Source organism: Anabrus simplex, chromosome 5 (assembly GCF_040414725.1).
Source record: "Anabrus simplex isolate iqAnaSimp1 chromosome 5, ASM4041472v1, whole genome shotgun sequence".
Classification (NCBI taxonomy): Eukaryota; Metazoa; Arthropoda; class Insecta; order Orthoptera; family Tettigoniidae; genus Anabrus; species Anabrus simplex.
Genome location: NC_090269.1, coordinates 309,589,888 through 309,602,901, shown reverse-complemented (window position 1 = coordinate 309,602,901; position 13,014 = coordinate 309,589,888).

The window sequence follows — 13,014 nt, the reverse complement described above, 5'->3', positions numbered from 1 at the left end:
CCAGTTTATTAACTATGTAATGTCATTTTCTTTACGTCCCACTAAATACTTTGACGGTTTTCGGAGACGCCGAGGTACCGGAATTTAGTCCCGTAGGAGTTCTTTTACGTGCCAATATATCTACCGAGAGGAGGGAATTCAAATACCGCCGGACTGAGCCAGGATCGAACCTGCCAAGTTGGGGTCAGAAGGCCAGCGCCTCAACCGTCTGAGCCACTCAGCCCGGCAGTTGTTTATTCCTAATCGATGTATACTTACATTGTGCATACAGTTCGGTACAATCTAAATTGTAATAGCTAAGTGCAGAATAAGCTTCGCTTTCTCACAAGAAAAAGTGACTTTCATCATAATATAGATAAATTTGGATGCAGTTTTCCCATAGCTTTAATAATGACGAGTTTTTGTTGCCAAGGTTGATCACTCCGGCAATCTCACTATTTTCTACAGATAGAAGGAATATTAGACTTACTGCTCCGTATGTAATGCCGCATCGAGAGCCATCCGAAGTCAATAAATTAAGAACGGGAATAACATCAAACTTGAAGTATAGCTGCATTTCTATTAATTTTAGTATATAATTGGTAATCATGCCATCTTATGATGAGCTATCAGTGATGCCTTGCCCAAGAAATTGGAACGGAATTGTTATCAGGTATATGAAGAAATTTGTAAGCAGAATGTCACGATATGAATATTCCTTTGGCTGCAGTGAACGAACAGATAGATCAGTATAGTTATCCAGCTTTAAGGTATAGAAATCGTATGCAGATGAATATGTGTCTCTCTTCTTTAATCCTCCCATACCAGGCCATCAACCGTTAGTATGTGCCCCAATACGTGTGCAGGCTGTGTGAATCTAAATCGATCTTTTGCTGAGCCCTAATATACCCTTACTTTTATCGGGAGTTGAGTTGATCATTTGGAAATTACATCCATACGGACATCACATATCAGTATGAAGAGCACTCAGATGTAAAGGAACGTGCTTAAAATGTTTCATCACCGCTCTGAATCTAATCTATTTTGAGCATAAACAATTATGGACCACTGCTTGAAATATTCAGTTGGTAATGTGCTGTCACCTCCAGTGTGGTTCACTGTATTGAGAATGAAGTAGATGGCCGAGTCATTATTCATATATAGGCTATTTCATTACTAAATATACACGCGTAAGCATAACTTTAAAAAGAATTTGATAAGATGTAATTTTCATTCTGAAATCCGATACCTTAGTGTCCAATAGAATTTTTTTGAGTTTCCTAAATATTAGGAAGTTACGGTTGTATTATCGGTAGCAGGAAATTCTAAATGCACTGGTTTGGATCGGTAATGATACTGCATATAAAAATTGTCAAAATAATGCTTAAATTAAAATAACCCTCAAGTCTTTAAGTCTGTAGAACATAAGATACATATGTATGAAACACTCCTACATGCCGGAAAAAGGCAGTTTCTTAATAACAGAATGACACGTCCTATTCTGTCAAACATTCCCCACATTCTTTAAAATCACTTATTTTCAAGTACAAAATTTTACAGTATTAGATTAACTTGTCTTCAACTAAGAATAGATGAGTAAAAAGAGTCACCTATTCATAATCAGTGACATGTTGGCGTAATGTAAACAATCTTTTACATGTAAAGATTACGCATGCAAATAAGTGATTTGAAAGAATCGGAAGGTGCTTTTATAGAAGGACACATTTCATTCTATTTGCCCGTTAATAAAATGTTTGGTTTATCAAATTCGTGTTAGTGCTTTACAAATGTATACTGTTAAGATAATGCTAAGGTTTTAATTCTAACGATCATGTCAGCCACCTTAACAAACACGCACAAATGTTTATAAAAACCAAAGTCATAAGCCATGTAATGTGTTAAAAGCAATGTGATGATGTACAGTTCTGTTCTTCTAATGCTTCTCCCATACGTGTGCGGGTGCGAACTGTGTTGCACATGTGGATTTCGCTTTGTTTTACGCCCGGATGCCCTTCCTGATGCCAACCCTATGTTTAGGGATGTATTCAATAATGCGTGTTTCTGTGATGGTTGGTACTGTGGTATGTTGTGTGGATATGAAGAGGAGAGTGAGTGGAAAAACACAAACACCCAATTCCCACAGCACAAGAATTAATCAAACGAAATTAAAATCCCCGACCCAGCCGTGAATTGAACCCAGAACCCTCTGAAACCAAGGCCTCAATTTTGACCATTCAGCTAAAGAGAGAGAGACGATGATGTACAGTATATCGATTAAATATAATCTTACATTATGGCGTGAAGGGACAGAGGTAAACATATCTAAGTGGGAGACATTTCTTACACATCCGTCCCCAACCCTTGTGAGGCACCTGCATTCCATTAACAGACTTGCCTGTCAAGGTGGTTACTGCCCACTCAAATTGCCTGTTGGTGCTGAAATGGAATTTAGTCAGCGCAATAACATTCACAAGTTGTATTCTTTGTTTTCTCGATAGGGTCCATTGCCTCTCATACCAGACAATTCTTAAATTAATCTTACGCGAACGAGTGAATTATTTTCCATTCCACTGCAGTCTAGGATTAAAATCGTTTTTAAAATATCCAAGAAAAATACCCCGCGCGTACGGGAAAGTATTTAACTCAACATCCTGGAACTAGCACATGTTTATAGAAATAATAATTGAAACTACTTCCTACTATTAATTGCAAACTGTAGATCCCAGATCTATTTACTGATTGTTTCTAACATTTTGTCAATAGTTGGTAAAGTCAATCACCGGTAATGTCAGTAGCATTGTGATTTCATAAACACGGTGATTTACTGTTCAGCACAATACAGTGGGTATACATAAATTACAAGCTATCTAGAACGAAAGTAAATTCAATTAATACCAAATACCTGAGTTTCATCTTCTTACAAGGAGTACAATCATTTGAAATGCAGAGCTCTGCAACTCACTCAGATCAGAATGATGCGATTCTTAGCAGCTTTTAATTGCTTACCTGGAAAAGAAGACAGAAATATTTAAGAATCACATAATGCTAACAAGAAACCAAAGGGAGTTTACGTCTACTAACAAGAGGAGGTAACATCTATAGGATCACTTTTTGAGACTGATCTACGTCAAGAAACAGACAGATAGTTGCCCAATACTTTTAATATTTGGCCCTTACGTAACGAAAAAATAGCCCTTCAAATTTGACAATCTGCGTACACGTTGGCAATTGGCAGTAAGGATCTGTAGCACCACTGGCTTAGTGGTCAGCACCCATAACTTACACACGGAGCCATGGGTTCGGTGATTGGCAGAATTCACCTTAACATTTTCTCCGAAAGAAATAATTGGTGACCCTATAGCGGTGGCCTCATTTTGTAAGTCTTACTGACTCTCCAATATAATTCTGAAAATAATATGAAATTCTAGACACTGTGTACGATTTAATATTTCCGAATGAATATTCGACATTCGGAATTAAAAGATTGTTGATTTCTTGATCACGGACATTAGCAGTCTAGGCCTTTTCCTTAGGTCACACCGACATAGATACGTCTTATAGCGACGGTGGGATAGGAAAGGGCTAGGAGTGAGAAGGAATCGGCCGTGGACTCAATTAAGGTACCATTTCCATGGTTTAAAATTGAGAAACTCTGGAAAACCATCTTCAGGGCTTCCGAGAGCGGGGTTTGAACACACTATCTCCCAAATGCAAGCCTGCAGCTGCGCGATCCTAGCCGCACGGCCAACTCACTCAGCGAAGTCTAGTATTACGTCGAAATCCAGTAATACGGGAGTCACTTTTCATTTCAGTACTTTCACAAACATTGGCTGGAGCTCTAACCGAGGAGGGTGCCTAGTAAGAAGCCGGATAAATTGTCAATAATTTATCATACTCTATCTTCCGAAATTAAACTATTATATGAATCACTAGAAAAAGATGCCACTGTCTTTCATTGGATAGTTCTTTTAAAATGTGTGGGGTGAGTATCTCAGACGGTAGAGCACCGGCTTTCTAAGAGCAAGTTGTCGGGTTCGATCACTGCTCAAATATGTCAACTTCGTGTCGGTGCCTACACGAACTCCTCCGAGATGGAATTCCGGAACCTCGAAGTTCATGAAATGTGGAAGCCTCCGAACAGGCCTGCTCTTTTGAGTTGATTCCGTTTAGGTGAACTACACGTCTGTGAGAATGGGGTCCTAATTATGATTATTTCTAATGATTATTAAGGCACACACATCCAGCCCCTGAGCTATAGGAATTAAAATTTGAAGGTTAAAATACCCGACCAAGCCTGAATTCGATCCCAGGACACCCTGGTCCAAATGCCAGCACGCTAGCCATGAAGCCATGGAGCCGGACTATTAGCCGGGTACAATAAACGTTCCAAACATACTGGGATGACTATAGGTACATTTTTGCACCCCCTCGCCCTCGAAATCTAATTCCAATCGTAGCTACTGGCACCATCAACAGCGTCATACTGTATGTCCTCACTTCACCTAAACAGTGAGGAGAGGATTGGAATTGAATCCAGGCTTTTGGTACGCAACCAGCTCACCCAACCCGTTATACACTTGATGACTTAACCGCCTGAGGGCTCCAGATCGATATTTTCGCGAAGGAATGATAAATATAAACCGAATTTCAATTAGTTTACTGTATTATTTTTCTGATTGTCGCCTCTGTGGTGTAGTGGTTAGCGTGATTAGCTGCCACCCCCGGAGGTCCGGGTTTGATTCCCGGCTCTGCCACGAAATTTGAAAAGTGGTACGAGGGCTGGAACGGGGTCCACTCAGCCTCGGGAGGTCAACTGAGTAGAGGTGGGTTCGATTCCCACCTCAGCCATCCTCGAAGTGGTTTTTCGTGGTTCCCACTTCACTTCCAGGCGAATGCCGGGATGGTACCTAACTTAAGGCCACGGCCGCTTCCTTCCCTCATCCTTGCCTATCCCTTCCAATCTTCCCATCCCCCTACAAGGCCCCTGTTCACCATAGCAGGTGAGGCCGCCTGGGCGAGGTACTGGTCATACTCCCCAGTTGTATCCCCCGACCAAGAGTCTGAAGCTCCAGGACACTGCCCTTGAGGCGGTAGAGGTGGGATCCCTCGCTGAGTCCGAGGGAAAAGCCGAACCTGGAGGGTAAACAGATGATGATGATGATGATTTTTCTGATTTATTTCAGCTCTCTAATATTTGTACAGCATCCCTTGTAACCGTCCTTCAACGCATCTACAAACGACAAAGGAGATGTACTGTGCACAGAAAACCTGTCACAGACATTACAAGCTACTCGACTAAGCTGCATGTTCCCAACTGTCAGTGGAGACATGGCGTGGAACGACATCAGAAGAAGAATACGCTTTAACGTTCTCTTATGTTCGAAGTAGGAAAGATAATAATATGAAGATACAGTTTGACTTGAAGAGAAAAAATTGGGGAAAATATTCCTTTAGAGAAAGTAGAGCTGGGGATAGGAATACACTTATCACGGGATATGTTCGATAAATTTCCAACTTTTTCAATTTATTCAATACAGTAAAATACTATGTAAACAACTGATAGGAATTATGCCACTTGGGTGACAGATCTAAATGCAGATTGATTGATTGATTGATTGATTGATTGATTGATTGATTGATTGATTGATTGATAATAACGTTTCTAATAAAGATAGGAATATTTAATATCTACTGTAGATAGAAATACTAACAAGGCATGGATAACTTGAGTGGTGACGTCATCTGGTAGGAGAAATATATTAATACTTTGACCTTCACAAAACACAATATTATTTATATCACTAGGGCCCGGATTCTTACGTAATAACATATTCCACTCCTTTACTTGTAGAGAATTGAAAATGTCGGTGGTTCTGATTTGGTTATACCTGTCCCTCATTTTATACTGTATACTTGTATATATATACTTAGTAATATTACATATTGTAAAGCCTCCGTAAAGCCGGCCTCTCACCGCTGAATAACGTGGTTCAAATCCCGGTCACTCCATGTGAAATTTGTACTGAACAAAGCGGAGGCTGGACATGTTTTTCTCCGGGTACTCCGGTTTTCCTTTTCATCTTTCATTCCAGCAACACTATCCAATATCATTTCATTTCATTTGTCATTCGTTAATCATTGCCCCAGAGGAGTGCGACGGGCTTCGGCAGCCGGCATATTTCCTATCCTCGCCGCCAGATGGGGGCATCATTCATTCCATTCCTGACCCGGTCGAATGACTGGAAACAGACGATGGATTTTCATGTTCATTACATATTTTACGTATTATTTGAAGAATGTTACTCTTATTACATATAATAAACATTTATTCATTAACTTTTTCATTTTAGGGGCATTCTCATTGGCTGAATGGTCAGCGTTTTGGCATTCAGTTCAAAGGGTCCCATGTTCGATTCCAGGCTCGAGAAGTGGATGTTTGTGTCCATCCCAACCCTTTTCTCTTCATATTCAGACAATACACTACACCAGGGCCTCTCAGGGTGCATGCGCGTGGTGCATGCACTGTGCACGGTGCAAGAGACGACTTGGCTTGGTTGAACAGAGTGCAGACCCCCCACTCCTCGATTTGGAGCAATAGCGCTTACTCTCTCTTTCCTCACGCATGTCTTGCTCGCTCCGCCTGTCTCCATCTGCCCCACTTGCGCCGTAGCGCTCCAAATCCAGGCTGACTTGAGTCGAGCATAGGCGAGTTGAGCCGAGCTTAGCCGAGTAGCCCAGAGATGAAGCGTTGATCCGAGCCATGCCGAGCGGCAGCGATGCACAGTGCAGGGAGCTCTTGAGCCTCTATCTGCACGCGTGAGATTTTGGGCGTTTGAGGGGCCCTGCACTACACTAACCACCACCACCACCACAGAAACACGCATTAGTGACTACATCCCTCCATATAGGTTTGGTGTCAGGAAGGGCATGCTGCCGTAAAATGCACATGTGCGACACAATTCGCACCCGCGAACCCACAGGTGTGGGATAAGTGGTAGAATAACAAGAACAAGAAGACAACAGGAAATTATCTGAAACAATAAATTGCGTAAAATACTCCGCAGCCCACCTGGTGGCGGTGATCGTTAAAGCGTCAAGTGCATATTATGGTCTAACACGATGATTAACCGGTTCGAGTCCCGTTGGTCGAAAAATGTTCATCGTCTGGATGTTGGCAGACAGGAGAGGTGGTGATATTGAATTTCTAATCACTAGATTGCGTGCCAAATGTCTGGATACAATTCCAAGCCTTCCACAGTGTTCATGTGGAGTGAGGGTATATGACGATGTTGATGGTGATTCATCCGTCGGATGGTGAAGTTAAATGTGGAGCGAATCCCTTGGTACTATTCTATTTGGAAAGTTAGATAAAGCTAAACATATATACAACTTCAGATTGAAGCAATATAAATGTATCCCACTAGTACAACAGAAATACCCACATCGTGACTGGAAGCAGATCTGGAATAATATTTGGAACAAATGGATCCCGATTGAATGGAGGGAATCGCTCTACATATACACAAATGAAATCATCCCGACGGGTGAGAAATAGAAACGGCATGGACAAGTATCTGATGACAAATGCCTGGTATGTCGTACCACATGCGGCAATGCGGCACTAGTTTGGAGATGGACACTAAACGCTATCTACAGGATATCAGGGACAACAACAACCAGTGAGAGAGATACTGAATCTGGAACTAAATCACGCACAGAACGAGAGTGGAAACGCTTGCATAGGGATAACAGCCGGAGCCATTCAGTACAATATCAAGGTGCACTCTCAGCATACAAGTGTGACTTTACCTGGATTTCTGGATTATCTCAGGAAAGAACGATGGAAGATTGTCAGACAGAAGTGTCTTCAAGAAGCTTTTGGAACACATCTTTTAAAAATTCTGAGTGCCTTCCTGTTATTTCCCTTGTGTAATATCTGCCAATTTTATGTTAACTGCAGAGTGTTTTGTGTTGGTATAACTGTGTACTGTTTAAGGATTTATATAATGAATGACAGAAATAAGTTTACTCCTAGTGTGCAAAAGGAAAACGTGTTTTTTTTAAATTCTGTTGTGAGCGACTTGATGGTCTACGGTGTTAAATTTTAATTTGTTTATATGCAACTTGCCAACGGCCGTAGTCGTGTTGAAACCCCGGATCCCGTGAGATCTCCGAAGTTAAGCAACATTGGGCGTGGTCAGGAGTTGGATTGGTTGCCACGCGCTGTTAGTGGGGGGTAAGGGAATGGAGGAGCGGAAAGGAACTGGCCACCCTACCGCACGTACACTCCGGCTCAGGAACACCTCTGCGGAGGTTCGGACCTGCCTTCGAGCAGAATAACCCTTACCTTACCATATGCAACTTATCAACGTTCTGTTTGCGGAATTATCCTAATTTTTTTCTAATATTTTTGTTTTTAAAAAAGTAAGAAGTTTGTGTAACTCGTTTAGTATGTACGTACAGTTTGGTTGTTTTGAAATAGTTGTATGACATTGTCAATAAAAAATTCGACAGGAGTAGGTAGGTAGGAGTAGTGCGGGCACCAGGATTTTTTTTTTTTTTTTTTGCTAATTGCTTTACTTCGCACCGGCGCAGATAGGTCTTATGGCGACGATGAGACAAGAGAGTCCTAGGAGTGGGAAGGAGGCGGTCGTGCCCTTAATTAAGGCACCAGGTTTAACCCCTCCCTTTCTCCTATCATTATTACGTCATTCATTGCATCCCATTAACTATAATAATAAACTCGTGTCGTCATCCCGAGGTTGTGCAGCTCTTTTCAGACACACCCCCATTGGAGGTGAGATGCGTGTACCATTTCAACCACATAACAGCCCTCCTGCCATTCTTCAATTTCTGACAGTACCGCAAATCAAACCCGGGCCCCGGGGACGGCAGCTAATAAAACTAATCATTACGCTACGGAGGTGGACATCCCTTTAACTAATCTGATGGAATTGACGTCAGAAAGGGCATCCGGTCGTAAACAATCGCCACGAAGATTCATCTCACATCATACCCGACCCCGTGGATAAACGGGACAAGTGTTGCTCATACACTCCACGATTTACAGTGCGTAACATTCCTTTTATACAGAATGTATCATAATTAATAGCGCAAAAGAAACAGCTGTAAGTTCACGATACTAAAACAAAAATGTCTTGATTATGACTGACTTGATTATGTGTAAACGTCATCCAAGTTAGAAAAAGGTACCAGTACAACATTAACAAATGTTTTTACATACTTTGGTAGACGTACAGTTGTTTTTAATAAACAAGAAAACAGTCTTACTTACTATGTTACAGTTACATCCTTCAAGTACGAGTAAGCACACTTTACAGTCATTGTAACATGTAAGTCAGTGGTTGCTGGTAGCCACAAATTATAAATCATCTCCCAAACGGCTCGTTTGCAGACCCATGTTTACTAAGACTATTTTTATTTTTTATTTTGCTTCTAGTATCCTGTACTTTCAGCTGTTTCAGTTTGCGCTATTACTTATGATGTACACTGTATATCGGAAATATCTTGATTACGTCCTCCGTGTTATTATTTAATAAGTAACGATACTTACAGTCAAAATTAGGAAACACTATACTATGTAAATTATCTAAACTGACCAAATTACTTTCTTGTAAAATATACAGGTAGTTAAAATCTATTTTATTGTCCCCTATCATAACCATAAGCCATAATAAAAGGAATGCACGAATAATTTTGTAAATTTAATGCATTAATACTAATATAGTCGCCGCCTCTGTGGGGCAGTGGTTAGTGTGATTAGCTGCCACCCTCAGAGGACCGGGTTCAAAATCCGGTTCTGCCACGAAATTTGAAAAGTGGTACGAGGGCTGGAACGGGATCCACTCAACCTCCGGAGGTCAACTGAGTTGAGGGGTTTCGATTACCACATAAACAATTCTCGAAATGGTTTACCGTGGTGTCCTCACTTCTCCTCCAGGCAAAGACTGGGATGGTACCTAACGTAAGGTCACGGCCGCTTCCTTCCCTCTTCCTTGCCTACCCCTTCCAATCTTCCCACCCCCATACAAGGCCCTTTTTCAGGATAGCAGGTGACGCCGCCTGGGCAAGGTACTAGTGCCACTTCCCATTTGTGTCCCCCGATCTAAAGTCTCTCGTTTGAGGTCACTACCCTTGAGACGGTAGAGGTGTGATCCCTTGCTGAGTCCGAGGGAGAAATGAATCCCGGAGGGTAAAAAGATAAAGAAAGAAGTACTACTCTATATTTCATAAATATTGATATTTAATACTGATATTTAATACATTTTATGAATATATTTCGCGCTTTGTGAGAACACATAAAAATCCGAGCCCTAATAATGACACTCCAGATAATATTCCGGAAGTACAATGGTCGTAACTAAGGCACAATAAGTTGGAGACTGTCACAACTCCTGTGTGTTTAGACTGGGAGGGTCAAAGTTAGTTTCCACGCTGATGGCTCTCAACTCCAATTAGTTGGACGGACGGATGACCCGAACTTAGCGAATGCATCAGAATCGCAACTTACAGGACGGGACGTTAATTACAGCAGTGTCCGGCTCCTAACAACAGAACAGCGAACGTTCGGAAAGCGAGGTCCCGGAATACCTTCTGCTCACGAGCTAAATGTCTCAGTTCCTACACATACTGAAGTACAACATAATAGAACCTTTAGAGCATGCAAATTCAAACACGAATCCACTAATCATCTAGATTCAAGCGTATTATTCTTCTGTTGATGTTGCTGTTTCGTTTTGATAACAATACTGAAGTTACTTTCCTTTCTTCTTCGCCTCCTTATTTTCTTACATATTCTAGACTAGCTGGAGGGACAGTCATATAGCATGTGCAAAGTCATCTAACTCCGCCAATATTCAGGCAGGCTGATTTACTCGGGACGCAGCAGTAATTCCATCTATTTCCATCTATCGAAGATGGGTGGCACATCACAATAATGGTCAATGTAATGCTATTTTTGAACAATTTTAGGAGCTTTCGATACCCTAGGCCATCACATTTAGTTTCATTCCGACTTTGTGATATTAGAGCATCCAGTGTACAGACAGTCCTTCCTTCTTTCCTTCATGACTCCCGCTTGACTAATTCTTCAAGCGATGGTTTCTTTGCGCTTTCTCTCATTTTTTAATAATCATCTTCACAAATTTTCATTGTATGTAAGGACCGATGACCACGCGGTTTTATACCTTACACAGTAATAACAAAAACCATCCCCACTTAACAAGATTAAACAATAGTATATTCATGTTAGCAATGCTCAGCCATGATACGGGTTTCAGCAACAAAGGTCTAAATTCAGGAATTCTATTATCATAGTCGGTGTGGTAAAACTGTATAAGATATAAATGATTTGAACTTGTATTCTCTATAACTTTTGTTATGTAATGCTTTTCGACAGGACCAATAACATGGGTATTTAAAAATTAAATATTAGGCACGTTCCCCTAAACTACTATTTGAGCCAGCGTGTATAAAAATTATGTATAGCCTAGACTGTAGTACCTTATTTCTAGACCTTACATTAAGTACCGTTCTCCCATTTTCTCTTTATTCGGTATTGATATGGACTTAGCAACAAAAATCCAAATTCATGAGTATCCCTCTTATCGTAACCGATAAGGTTGAGATGTATAAGACATAAATGATCGGAAATTTCATTTTATATAACTTTAGTTATGTAGTATTTATCGATAGGTCCATTTATAACATAAATATTTGAGAATTAAATTTTAGGCCTTCATCAGTGTGATTAAAATGATTTATTTTTCGTTAAGTTCCGTTCAGCCATTTTCTCGTGATGCCCCTAGAGACAGACAGACAGACAGACAGACAGACAGACAGACAGACAGACAGACAGACAGACAGACATGACGGAAAATTAAAAAGTGCATTTCCTTGTTACTGTTGAGTCGACCGATACATAAATACCATTCCTTTTGTTAAATTCCAACCAATGTACAGATAAAACTTATTTTATCTACAGAGATGACACCAAGTTGCTGGAAGAGATGTGGCAATGACACGAAGTTCTCTCATCTAAATTTTGTCAAATTCACCCAATCTCCTCATCTAGATGTGAGCGAGTTACTATAGCAACTGAAGTACAACGACTAACTGAATGCACTACTGAGATTGGCCTTGAATTAGCGTTATTGAATTGGAAGAATTATTTTTTTTAAATGTAAGGAAGACGTAATAAAATATATCGTGCTTCACATGCAGTGGCCCAAGTAGTATTCGCCTAAGAACTAACCAAGTTTTCGGCTTCAATAAAAGTCATACAATATTAGTTTACGACGTAAATTCCATTCGACAGTTAATACACGTATGTCATAGGGCTTATAATGAAACTCCATTTTACGTCATATTTCTTGGATTACTTTAAAACAGCAACAAATAAACACAACGTTCATTCTCCAATAGGTATTCGTCCGCACGCAGTAACACAATCACCGCAAACAGACCAACCAGTACAGGTACAGTCTTGTTAACCTTTACGCTGCGATATTCTACGTTAGTCGAATGCGATTTTCTTTTCCTTTCACTGCGGTATTCCACATTAGTCAACTTACGAGGAGTATTCATAGTATGTTACTGTACTTTTCACCCTGAAGCAAAAAAAAAAAAAAAAAAAAGAAGAAGCTAAGCAGGATTTTGGTGGCGAAGTGTTGCCAGGTCGTTTTCTAGAGGAGTTTCATTGGCTATTAAGCCAGTTAATAATTAATTCAATTAATTTTTTTTTTTTTGCTAGTTGTTTTACGTCGCACCGACACAGATAGGTCTTACGGCGACGATGGGACAGGAAAGCGCTAGGAGTGGGAAGGAAGCGGCCGTGGCCTTAATTAAGGTACAGCCCCAGCATTTGCCTGGTGTGAAAATGGGAAACCACGGAAAACCATTTTCAGGGCTGCCGACAGTGGGGTTCGAACCTACTATCTCACGAATACTGGATACTGGCCGCAGTTAAGCGACTGCAGCTATCGAGCTCGGTAATTCAATTAATTAAGCCAAATT